Genomic DNA, 13,512 nt, shown 5'->3' on the forward strand with positions numbered 1-13,512 from the left:
CCATTTGCAGCAGGTCCCAGGTTAGGAGATGACGTGGGACCATATAAGCCTCAAGACTAGGGTTCCTGTTTTTCTGATGTTGACAAAATTGATGTTTTATAAAATGTAAACATCCTCAGGACAGGATGAGACACATTAGTACCTGAGACAATGCAGGGCAGGAGCCTTTCATGTCTCATGTGCTTCCCCACTCACTCACCTTCTTCCATCTATGATTTGGTTTTTCTGAGAGGTTTTACCATGAACACGTGTGAAATTCCATCAAGTGCTATTTCCATATCTACTGAAATAATGACACACATTTTTGTTCATCTATTAATGTGGTGAATAGATTTTATGATGAAGAATCATTTTCTCCTGCACATGTGGGATAAACTTATCTGCTCCGTGAACTGATTTGCTTCCCCTGGGAGTTACTCATAAATATATTCCATATTTAAGGAAAAACAAGATTGTCCACTTCTCTTTTTCTTTAGGTGTCAAGAGTACATGATCACCAAGCATGAACTGGACCCCTTCCCCCTTCTTTCGTTTTCTGGACCCTCTAATTTAAGACAAGGATCATGTGTTCCTTGAGCGTCTGGTTTACCTCCGCTCTAAGAAGATCCAGTCTGGGCACTTTCAGGGGAGACGGTAAGTGAAAATGGGTAGATTTATTTAATGGTTGTTAACGTATCGAAGTTTGAAATGATTTTCTTATATCAATTATGGCCTTTTAATGTATTTTCTAGCAATGCATCCATTTCATCTTGATTTTAAATTTATTAGTGTATGTGTTCACAATGTTTTTATGATTATCAAATCTCAGTTTTATCTGTTAGTATGTAGATTTTTTTATGTTTGGAGAAAAGCAGGGCATACTGGACTTAATGTCTCCCTTCCTTTGAAAAGCAAGCCCTCCAGCCCGTCTTGCAGTGGCTTCTCAGAATCGTCACTAGTGAAGATGCACAAGGGACCGTCGCCACCAAACTGCATGACCAATGAGCATTCCGTCTGCTTATCATCAGTCACCTATCTACCCTCTATGGATCCACGCAGCTAGCAACACCTGTCTGTCAGCTGTCGGTCGATCATCTGTTGATCTATTACCTACCTATCATCTACCTGTCTATCATCTACCTATCGTCTGTCTATCTATGTATCTATCTATCATCTATCATCTTCCCCTTCATCGTCACCATCACCACAATGAAGAGCACACCCTGTGTAGGTCCTCACGAGTGCCGGGCACCCTACTTGGAATATCTCATTCGATTTCATGTCACCTCCATGCAACAGGCACAGTTAGGACGCCTCTCCACCAGCACAGAAGCTGCAGAGAGATACCCAGACAGTGGAATTCAGAAATGTTTCAATTTGTATCTTTAAAACACAGACATTTAGAGATTTTAAATTAACTTTCATGAAGTTCGTGGCCATCAGCAGCACATCATCTTACTTCTCTTAATTCTTGACCATCTCGGTACTCTCTTTTTTCTTTTTGTAAACCTTTGCCAATTTGATAAATTAGTTTACATTATTATAATTTTCATTTCTTTCATTATTAATGAAATTGAAAACACTTCATACATTCATTGGTGACTTGGATTTCTTCTTTGGTAAACTATGCACATTGTGTGCTAATTTTTCTATTAGAGTTTATAAATATCAACTTCTAAGAGCTTTCAAATTACTGATATTGAAGCTTTCTGGGCAGCCACCTAATCCAAATCCCCACACTTCTAAAACCTAATGGAAAGCCACGAGAACAAGCAAAGCTACACCGACCCATGCATTCCAATGAAGACACTGGAGCCGATAAACTTCAAATTACTCATAAGCAGAAAAGGGAATACCAAGTCTCAGGGAGTCTAAATGACTCTTTCAAAAGGGAAAAATGTAGAGTCCCCCTCAACAAACTAGGAAAAGAAGCCAATGAAATACACTCTAAGTAGAAGGGAGGAAAAACAAAATAAGAGTGAAAAAAATCAGTGAAAATTGTCTAAAGCAGTCACATGATAAAAATCTTCAACAAAATCAAAATCTGGTTCTTTGAAAAGATTATTAAAATTGATAACCCCCTAGTAAGATTGCTCAAGAATAATACAAATTACTGACACTGGGAATTATAAAGACTACATCATTACAGATCCTGCAGAGATTAAAAGGATAGTAAGCAAATATTAACACTGATAATCAATAAATTAAACAATTAAAATGAAATGGACAAATTCCTTGAAAACACTAAGAAAAAGATATAAGAAGAACTAGAAAATCTAAATAGCCTGACATCTATTAAACAAATTGAAGTTGTGATCAAAATCATCCCACAAAGAAAATTCCAGGCCAGACTTAAAAACATAAAATACCCAGGAATAAATCGAATGAAACATACTGAAAAGTACGGCACAGTACAGAGAGGGACCTAAGTAAACTGAGACACGTGTGAACTCCTAGATTAGAAGATTCTATAGACACAGAGCAGTGCCAATCATATCAAGGTGGGCTTTTCCCTTTTTGTAGAAATTGACAAGCCGATTCTAAAATTCACGTGGAAACGCAAAGGGCCCAGACTTGCCAAAGCAATCTCGTGAAAGAACCAAAGTGTAGGATTTGTACCAACTGCCTTCACGACTCACTCTGCAGCTGCAGTAATTAAGGCCACGCTGCATGAGGACAGACTAAGGATCCCTGGTCAAGGTGGCAGGGCCGTCCAGTGGGGAAGGCACAAAAGCGTCTGGGACAGCTGGTTCTCTGGATGGAAAAAACGAATTGGCTCCTATCTCATTCCAACACGTTCAACTATTAAGGTATAATTCAAACAGGAGAAGCCACAGTGCTGCTGAAAATATGAAATGAACACATATCGAAGAGCTTAGTCGAGAGGGAAGCAGTGAGGCGTCCAAACCAGTCTAGAAAGCGCTGGGAAGCGGTGTCTCCAGGCTGAGGCTGCCTTAGATGCAGAGCCAAACCCCCACGGACCCTGAGTGGCCCTGTTCCCACCTGGCTTGGAAAGGATGCGCCACCCAACTTCGTGCCTCATTTCAGGTTTGGGTAACTTCCAGGCACAGAGGTGTGAACACCAGTGTGATTCAGACTCCATGCTGATGTTTCTGAACAAGGAAGCCCAGGCAGCCCGCTGCAGCGGTCACTGTCCGTGTAGGGCCCCAGATGATGACCACAAATCTTTGCAAAGCCCTTCACCAGTCACTGGCCCTGGATCTCAAGGGCCTTCTAAAGAACGGGAAACTGACCCATCCAACCCGGGAGCCCACCGGACTGTGTCTGGGAACTAAGCAGATTGTGCTGTGTGTCACTCCAGGGAGGAGCGCCTGGCCCCACTGTCCTAATGTCTGAGCAGGGAGGGACGGGCAGTGGCTGCTGAGACCTTATCCCAGTGGCTATTCCAGAGTGTGCAAATGTGCCAGTGTCCCCAGGGCCTGTGCTCTCGGACACACTGTATTTCTTGGGGGAAAACCTACGAAACATTGGAGATTTGCCTGTTTATATCACTTAACAGAAGACCCGGTCTGCCTGGCATGATGAGCACAGAAGGACACAGCTGTCCCGCTGTCTGTGTCAGTCGCTAGGACATGAAGCACATAAGCAGAGGGTGTGAAGAGCAGTGTCACATGAGTGTTTTCCTGAACTGGCTGAGTGAGCCTTGAACTCGAAGGCCTGTGTCCCCACTTGGGGATCAGCGAGCGTGCACGCCCACGCCCACCGCGCCCTATGCCCCTTCAGAGACATGGCATCCAACGCATGAGGCCATCTGCAGGTTGGCCTTCAGGTTGCAGGTTTCTACAGCACCTGGGCCATCAGCACCTGGGACCAGGCTGGGCCCCCTGCGGCCACATTTCTGTGTCCCTCAGATCACTGATCTAGCAAGACAGTGCTTTTTTTTATAAGTTTTTTTTAACTAAAAAAAATTTTTTAATTGTGGTAAAATATAAACATAAAATTTACCATTTTACCCATTTTAAGTGTAAGTTCAGCAGCATTAAGTACGTTTGCACTGTTGCATAACCACCCACACCACCATCTTCAGACATTTCCATCTTCCCAAACTGAACCTCTGTTCCTACCAGACCCTCACTGCCCGTCCCCTGCCCCAGCCCCTGGCACCACTGTCCACTTCCCGTCTCTGAGTCTGACCACTGCAGGGACCTTGCATGGGTGGAATCACACAGGATTTGTCCTGTAGTGACTGGCTCTCTCACTGAACGTGAGTCCTCCAGGTTTGCCCACACTGTAGCACGTGTCAGAATCTCCTTCTTCCTTAGGGCCGAGTCAGATCCCCGTGAATCATGGAGCACATTTGTTCATCCGTCATCATCGATGGACACGGGGTACTGCCACCTTTGGCCACTGTGACTAACACTGTTATGACCAAGGGCACTGTGAGACCATGAGCAGGGATGAGATTCACTTCAAGAACTCTCGACTGTCCCTGCCATCCCTGCCTGTATGAAAGCGGCCCGCAGTGAGGGCCAAACATGCCGGAGATAGCACCCTGGCCTCTGGCCTCCCACACCTGTCATGCACTGGCTTCCATGAGCTTTGCTTCGACAACCCAGGAGCTCCTGTCTGCCTGAGTTTGATGGGAACATGGGTTTGCACCCTCCCTGCCCGAGCTCAGCAGGATCGGGCACACTGATGAGGACGAGGGCTTCAGGGCCACACAGGGAGACTGGGGTCGGTACCACCTCTTCCCAGGCAGTGACAGGGGCACGTTCGAGCAAAGCAGGAAAGCCGAGCGCCGGGCTCCCATGGGGCTCAGTGGACAGGGTGCTGTCACCACAGCAGCTCATGCATTATTAGGAGCCAGCACCAGCATCCCAGGATGGGGGCTCCCACAGACAACTGGTCCAATGCCCACCCCTTCAGTCTCCTGCAGCCCCACCCCTGGGATTTGGGCAGAGGTGGGGTGATGCTAGGTTCTACCAACAGTTGTCAGAGGACAAGGTATCAATTCTCATAGACCATCAGCAACCGTCTGCTGTCACAGCAAAGCACTAACACACAAGACCTGATGGAACCAGCGGGCCGCATGGCCAGGTTAACATATGCTAAAGGGCAGTGGCCAGAGTCCAATCGCGTGCTGGGCACTGGTGGCATGGAGGGACCTCGAGTTCATCACCTGGAGGTGAGGGGGTGCGGCCACCGGCAGTCACGGAGCCGCCCGGGCGGAGGAGGGAGGCGTCCCCTGGTCTCCCAGTGCAGCGGTTGCTGTGCACGGGGGATGTGGCACTATAATACTTTCAAGACCAAAGAGAAGCTCGAGGCTTCAGTGTTCAAAACGCCTTCTTAAAAAAGACTTTATGAGATTAGTCACAACCAAAATAACCTTAATTTTAACTCACAAGGCAGAAATTTAACAAAAGAAAAGAGCATAAAGTGCGGTTTGCCAGTCATATGGATTCAATATCAGACTGACTTGCCGGCCCAGTCACTGCGCCAAATGCTCTCACATGTGGGACCATCTTTGAAATGCGCGTCGCAAGCATTTGTTTGTTTTCTCTCCCACTCTCTTTTTAATCCTACAAGAGTTTTGTGTTTTTTTAAACATGGTACATGGAAAATGAGATCACTTTTCCAAGTGGAAAAAAGGATTTGGCCCCAAGCACAAGGCTGCACTTTTTTAAGGGGAAAAACATTGCATCTATGTTCAATTACTGAAAGTCACGGAATGTGCACCTGCCACTTCAGGGCGAGGGTCCAGGTGCCAGCGCCACCCGCCCGGCTCAGCCAGACACTGTCTCTGCCCACAGCCCCTCTGTGGGGACAAAGGGGATGTCTGAGAAAGCCGGGGCTTCCTTTGGCCAACCCTTTGAATATCCTGATCTCTTTTTCTGTGGCAGAAAAAACAGCCAGCAAGTACTTCAAAGATGGTGTTGTCAAGGTCACAGCAGAGGAAAAAAAAAAAGGGAAAAAGAACAATTCCCAGCCCCTCATTGCTCCTCCCGGAATAAAGGGAAGCTGGGGGGGGGTTGGGGGGCGTGGTCCCCTGAGAGCCGTCGCCTCGGTCACGGTCAGGGAACAACAGCACCAGGCCAAACCCACTAGTCACGCAAGCGAGTGAGGGGCACCGACCGGGTGTCAGGCAGCTGCTGGGCCTCCTGGAGCCAGATCACTCACTGGGCCTCTGGCGGCCGGCCGGGTGCGTGCGAGCGAGCGAGCGGCCTGCCTGCTCAGGGGGTCGGGGGACTGGCTGTGTACAGATCCCACAAACAGTAAATTCAGCCTCGAATCTCTGCCACCAAGCAGGCACAGCACTTGAGGGCCATCCTTGAAAGATGCGGTGAGGGGTGGGCTGGCTGGTAGGGCCGTGAAGACGGGCAGGTGGGCCCGGCCTCCTCCCGCTAGCCTAACTGTGTCCCAGCAACCACTGCCCTGGGCTCTCTGCCTGTCAGGTCTGGGGAGCGACTTCCCTGCGGCACGGACACCGGGGAGCAGGGACGGGACCTCGAGGGTTGGGTCCTGGCCCCCCAGCCCTCCCTGGCTCCCCGCGCGCCGTGCCAGCAGGAGTGGAGCCCAGACCTGGGCACAGCCATCTGGTTCCTTCCTGGGTAGAAGGTTGCTATTTCAGAAACACTTCAACCAAGTGCTGCCTTTTCAACTGTGTGACCTTGGGCAAGTTAATTAACCTTTCTTGGCTTCGGTTTCCTCATCTGAAAAAGTGGGAATGTCAGCGCTGACTACCTGTGAGGGTTCAGCGCACGCCACCCAGCCCAGCAGCAATGCTGGCTTCTATTATTGTTATTATTATTATCATTATTAATTATCGTCATCGTCAGAATGCAAATCTTTGTGCTGGATGTGTGATTTGACATCAAAGGTGTTACAATTACTCCTTTTTAAAGAGAAGAAAGCCTGGTTTGAAAACTGGGATTTGCTTTCTGAATGCACGCATCTCTTAGTGTGAAGTTTAGTGCATGAAAAGCACAGCTATGGACAATCAGCAGACAAAGGTGTTGGCGACCCTGATGGTGAAGAGAGCAGAGCGCTCATCTGCGAGAGGCGGGGTCATCCTGCCAGGGTCCTGGAGGGTGGGGGCTACACCCACTGATCCCTGAAATTCTGACCTCACTCTATGAGTGTGCCCTGTACCACCGGCCTCCACTTGCCCCAGACCTTCTGGGTCGAATCTGCCTTTGGACAAGTTCCAGAGCTTTCCACATGGCGCTAGAGCTGGGGCGGCCTGGGGACAAAGCGCCCCCGTGCAAGTGTCAGTGAGAACCAGGCCCCACAAACACTGGCAGGGTGCAGTCACCTCTTTCTACGAAGACCCGTAGCCCCTGGGGTGGTGCAGCTCATCCTGGGCACCACCTGCACCAGCGTCCCCAGTGGCCCCCACATGGTACGGGGCTCCAGGACAGAGCAGGCCAGGTCCGCCCAAGGCACCAGCACACCCAGGTAACAGGCAAGTTCTCAGGCTCCCCTGTGAGCCCAGGATGACCGACCCTGAGCCAGCCAGAAGGTCCTCACAAACGTCAGTTCTTCTCGTAATTAAAATGCCTCATGCCAACACAGGGCCGCAATTTCTCAGTGTTCAGCAGATTAAAAAATTACAATGGCAAAACAAACAGATTTACGCTTACAACCAGTGCTATCTAACCATGACCCAGCACTGCTGTGCTCCTTCCTTGGGGTCCTCCCTTCAAGTGGCTGGCCCTGGTTGCTCACCCCACTCTGAAGTCCCCTCCCAGGGATACCTGCTCATCATGGAGAGTGTCCAAGTCTGGAGAGCCCGGGGGAGAGCAGGGCCTGAGGAGTCACAGTGAGCAGTGACCAGTGAGCTGGGCTCAGTGACCGTGGACGGTTGGGGTCTCATGGTGGATGGTGAGGGGATTCACATGGAAAGTCTTGGGGGTCCAAAAGGCACGGAGAGGCCAGGCCTGGCCCGGCCCCAGACACTGGGACCATCTTCTGGGGTGGAGCCGGGAGCCCTGTGCTTCTAACCAGTGGTTACAAAAGGCAGTAAAATGCGATTTCTCTGAGCAGGAAAACTAAGGAGGCCCTGGACGTGAGCCAGAGCTGTGGGCACAGGCGTGGGGTCGGGGAATGGGATCTCTCAGGAGGCCCACGGGATGCAATACGTGTATCTAGAGAAAGCTGGAGGGGGGCAACTTTATTCTGATGTAGTTTCCTGGGACAAAAGTGTTCAAGTCAAACACAAGATTTAAGAGGCACAGGGCACTCCAAAGCCTGTCACAAAATTAGTATCAGCCCCTGACGCCTGCCACACCCTCTGCCGCTCAGAGCAGCGATGCCCTATTCCTGCCCTGGGGCCGAACCAGTGCCCTGGGCTGACTAAGCTGCTCGCTTCCTTAGCACCTGCTGGGTTCCCAGGTCAGATGGCACCGTGAACAGCTGCCACGTGTACCTGCCCCCTGCCCCGCACACGCCCCACGGTGTCGTCGTTGTGCCGAGGTCTACGTGCCGTGTTTCTGTTACTACAGATGCTCCTCAGCTGAGCCCGGTGGCTGCACTTTGAACACACCAGTGTTCCTCAGCCACGTGTGGGCCTGCAGGTAACAAGTGTCTGTTTGCTGACTTGTGTACTCTGCCCCCAACTGCCCCCCAACCTCCCGAGTGGAGTAGCCTGATCTCTGGGGGAGTCCTGTGCACCAGCTCCTCCTGGAAGCCTCCCTCCTCACCCTCTTGTGGGGCCTCGGGCTCCATTTGGTGACGCTGGTTCTCCTGAGAAGCTACACAGAGAAAGTGGAACTTTTGAGACCAGCACGTCTGAAGCTCCCTCCAACTCTCCTGCAGCCATGGAGCAGGTGTCTGCAGGTCCCAGGTGGGGACACCTTCCTTCTGCCATCTGCAGGCGTGTCCTGGTGGCCTTCCAGCCTCCAGGTTCCTGTTCCCTCTCTGGGAATAGGTAGGTTTACTCCTGATCCTGGGTGTGGAATTTCACAAAGGCAAACACCCTCGTGCTTTTGTCCATCATGTGGTCACTCAGTGGGAACTTCCAGCCAGAAACTCAGTCCTCATTCTGGGAAACCTCCCAGAGGTGACATCACATGGCAGAAGGAGCAAGGGAACTCTCTGTGGCCTCTTTTACAAGGGCACTAATCCCATTAATAAGGGCACCACCCTGATGACCTCATCTCCTCCCAAGGGCCCCACGTCCAAACACCATGACATTGGGGATTAGATCTCCACATATGAATTGGGGGGAGGCGGTACAAATATCCAGTCCATGGCAATGATCAATGAAACCAATAGCTGTGTCTTTGAAAAAAAAATCAATAAAGTTGGCAAACCTTTAGTCCAACTAAGAGAAGACAAATCACCAATGGAATGAAAGAGGAAACATCATGACAGGTGTGACAAAGACAATACAGGAAAACCATGAACAACTCTGTACCCACCAATTCAATAAAATAGGTGAGATGGACCCATTCCCTGGAAGACCCAAAAAACTAAAATTCACACTAGACTAAAGAACATGAATAATCCTATATCCAAAGAAATTGAATTCATAGTTTAAAATCTGATAACAAAGAAAACTCCCAGATCAGCTGTTTTCACTGATGAATTCTACCAAACATTTCAGGAGGGAATAATACCAATTGTACACAATCTCGTCCATAAAATAGAAGAGAAGGGAACACTCTCAAATAATTTTATGAAGCCTGCATTATCATTATATCAGAACTAGACAGAGACATTACAAGAAAGAAAAATACAACAATATTTCCCATGAACATACATACAAGTATCCCCACAAAACACTAGCAGTGCATTTCATCCAGCAACACACAACTAAGATCTATCTTAAGCATGCACGGTGGGCTTAACATTTGAAATTCACAACATTCGGTCAATGTAATTCACAATATGAACAGAATATTAACAGAAGGAAAACCACGATCATCTCAATAGATGCAGAAAAAGCATTTGACAAAATTTAATATCCATTCACAGTAAGAACTCTCAGAAAACAAGAAACAGAGGGAGATTTCTTAGTCTGATATAAAGCATCTACCAAAAACAAACCTAAGCTAATGTCATACTTCAGCCTGAAAGACTGAAGATTTCTCCCTAAGCCCAGGTGCAGGGTAAAGGTGTCCCCTCACCTCTCCTACGCTGCATGGTACTGGAGTCCTAAAGTGCAGTAAGGCAGGAAAATAAACCATGTTGATGTAGAAAAGAGACATAAAACCATCTCTATTCTCAGGCAACACGGTAATCTATGTAAAAATTCCCATGGGGTCCACAAAAAAAGCTCCAAGAACTACTAATGAAGTCAGCAAGGTAACAGATGCAGTCTACCTAGAAAAATAAATTGCATTTCCACATATTAGTAGTGAAAACTGAAGGTAAATAACAGTTCCACTGGTAATAGCGGCCAAAATATAAACTACTTAGGCATAAATCTAACATGTACACAGGACCCGTCCACTGAGCACCACAAACACTGAGTACAGTAATAGGAGCCAGGGCAAGCAGAGAGACACACTGTGGTCAGTACTCTTAGGGCACCAATTCTCCCCAAAGTGACCTAGAGATTTAACACAGTCCCCACAGGAATTCTGATAGATATCCACAAGCTGATTCTAACATTTATATGGAAAGACAGAGGAACTAGAAAAACCAAAAGAATTCTGAGAAAGAACAACGAAAAAGCAAAATTCACACATGTTATTGCAGGACTTATTATGAAGCAACAGTCATTAAGATGGTACGGTGCTTACGTGTGAAAGGTCAGACATCCCACCAATGGAATGGAATAGAGAGTCCAGAAACAGACTCACAGAAATACACCAACTGCCTTTACCAAGGTGTGAAGGTAAGTCAACCAAGGGCACACAGTCTGCCAAGTAAATGATTCTGAGTGGCCAGACATTCCGGTCCCAAAACAAGATCCTGATTGCTATCTCACACCACGTACCAAAGTTAACTAAAAAATGGAACATAGACCTGAATGTAAGACGTAAAACTATGTAAGTTTGGAAGAAAACATTTTTAAAAAATCTTTGTAACCTTAGGTTAGGTAAAGAGTTTTTAGATGTGACACTAAAATCATCCTTATTAAAAAATAAATTGATAAATTGGACGTCATCAAAATTAAATATTTTCACTCTGTGCAAGACTCTGTCAAGAGAATGAGAGTACAAGCCACAGGCTGGGAGAAAATACTAACAAATCATGCATAAGAGAAAGGACATGTGTCCAGAATACGTAAAGAACTCTCTGAACTCAATAGGAAGAAAGCGAACAACTTGATTTTTTAAACAGGCAGTTTACAAAGAGGGCTGGGGTGTACGGAAGGCAAATAAGCACGAGAAAATGCCCAGCATCGTCAGTCCTAAAGGAAACTCGAATACAACGGTAATGAATTCCAGCACACACCTGTTTCAATGGCTTTGAGAAAAGACAACACTGAGCAGGCCCTGAGGTGGAGCAGCTGGAACACCCTTCACAGCCGCTTTGGGAAACAGTGGGGCAGTTTCTATGAATTAAAAAACGCACTTAACTCGAGGGCCCAGCACTCACACATAGGCATCACCCAAAGAAAACGGAAACCTGCGTTCAGAGAAACACCTGTGTGAATGTTTATCGCAGCTTCATTCATAAACACCAGAGCCGGGCAATGACCCCAGTGTCCCTGCGCGGTGAGAGGGTCAGCACGCGGAGACCTGTCCATGCACCCACTGAGGCAGCGAAAGGCATCACAGCTACGTCTGGCTGTGCCAGGCAGCCCGACGCCCAAGGCCGTGTGCTGCGAGTGGCTTGCGGGGCACCTGCGGCGGGTGAAAGTGCAGCAGTGGTGCCCGGGTGCCCGCGGGCGGTCAGGGTGGCTTGGGGGTGGAGGTAGCTGGGGGTGATGGAATTGTTCTGTATCTTCATTATCCCAGTGCTCCCACCTCACTGCCAAAAAGGATGGATTTTAGTTCATAAATTTTAAAATGTTAGGAAATGTGCCGTGTAGCCACCACGCCCCTGAACTCGCCAGGGTCAAGTGGTCACACCATCACTCTGACCCCGTTCCCCCCTTCCACCTCCCTCCTGCCCAAGTTCATACCCTGTGAGCACTAAACACACAGGCCTTGCAGTCCACCTTCAAAGTAGCCAATACGAACCCAGGAGCCCCCACCCGCTGGGGCTCACAGCCGCACACCTGAGGTGCACGTGCTGCTGGGGCCCTGACGGCCCCACGCCCTCCTGGCTTCTCCTCCAGGCCAAAGCTCTCTTCTCCTCACCAACGGCCCAAACCTCTGCTGACACCAATGCCCGGTGCCTGTGCTAGCATGCTCCGTGGGCGGCAGCTCTGTCTGTCTGTCTGTCCCGGCTTCCCCAGGGAGCCGAGGGCTTGGAGCCACTGGGCCCAAGAGCCACTAAAGCAGACAAAGAAACTCCATCCTGCCCCAGCTCCAACCCTAGCGCCAAGGGGACCCTGGATGAGCCCGACAGCTGCATATCTTGGTTTCATCATCTTAAAATAACGGACATCAGACCATAAGCACTCTGAAGTCTGCGCCAGCTCTAAACTTTTTATGAATTAGTGATGCGTTGCTATAAACCTCTCCTTTTTCTCAGTTCATCTTCAAGAGATTGAAGATAGGAAAGAAAAGCTGGATTGTCTTGTGATTCTTGTGTGGTGTGCCTGTTTTTCTTTTTTGGAATACTTTTACACTTCAAACGAGTCTCTGACCTGACGCTTGAGAGCGCAGGGGCTAAAGAAGGGTGCTCACCACATAACCTCCCTGATTCCAATCAAAAAAAACTTCTAGAAACTTCCTGTGGCCACAGGGACCAATAAACAGGAGGTGGCAGAAGTCGGCTTTGGGAACTGCAGGGGGACGCTATCTGACCTGGCCACAGGACAGCTGGCAGTGCCCCGAGCAGCCAGGCAGGGTCCCTGGTCCCTCAGTCTCGGGGCCTCCTCCTCACCAAGTCCCAGCCCGGAGGGGAGCTGCAAAAACATCCACACACAACGGGCGGCGGGTGTCCCTCCCTCCAGGCCCTGAGGGCGCTTGTGGGGACCAGAGAGTCTCCACCAGCCTGCCCTCAGCCAGCCTGTCCAGAGCAAGCAGAGCCGCAGGGAGGACATCCCAGGAGTGCGGGCAGCCTGGGGGCTGCTCTCTGCACACCCCAAGGCTGTGAGGATGCTTGAATACAAGCAGAACATCCTCCCAGCTCTGGGCAGTGCACACAGGCTTCTGCAGTTACAGCTTAGGACAAATGTTTTAAAAAGAGCTTATGATTAAGGTTTTATTAACTTTGAACGTGAATAATAAAAAGGCAACGCCAGTTATCTCTGCCAAGAAAAAAATGCAAACTGTTACATTTCCTGCTCCAATTTTACTAGCAGTGACAAAAAAAATTAAAGGAAAAATGATATTTAAGAGTTGGCTTCCTAAACCCTGACAAATAATGAAGAATGGAAGTATTTCCGCTGCTGAAAGCATGCTATTTCCAAAAGCTCTCTGCTGTTAGACTCTGCTCTGCTTCGGACAACTGAAACGATACCTGCCCTGGGCTAGGAGTCCCCCAGAGGGTTTTTATGGACATTACACA

The 13,512-nt window shown here is 48.7% G+C and overlaps 1 protein-coding gene across 1 annotated transcript in view; it reads right to left on the bottom strand.

Moving 5' to 3' along the window:
• AHRR (aryl hydrocarbon receptor repressor) overlaps positions 1-13,512 on the bottom strand; it is a gene marked incomplete at both ends in the record, with an annotated part of 52,094 nt that overhangs the window by 14,858 nt on the left and 23,724 nt on the right. The window lies entirely within an intron of this gene.

The sequence above is a fragment of the Rhinolophus hipposideros genome (genome assembly GCF_964194185.1).
Source record: "Rhinolophus hipposideros genome assembly, chromosome: 7".
Lineage (NCBI taxonomy): Eukaryota > Metazoa > Chordata > Mammalia > Chiroptera > Rhinolophidae > Rhinolophus > Rhinolophus hipposideros.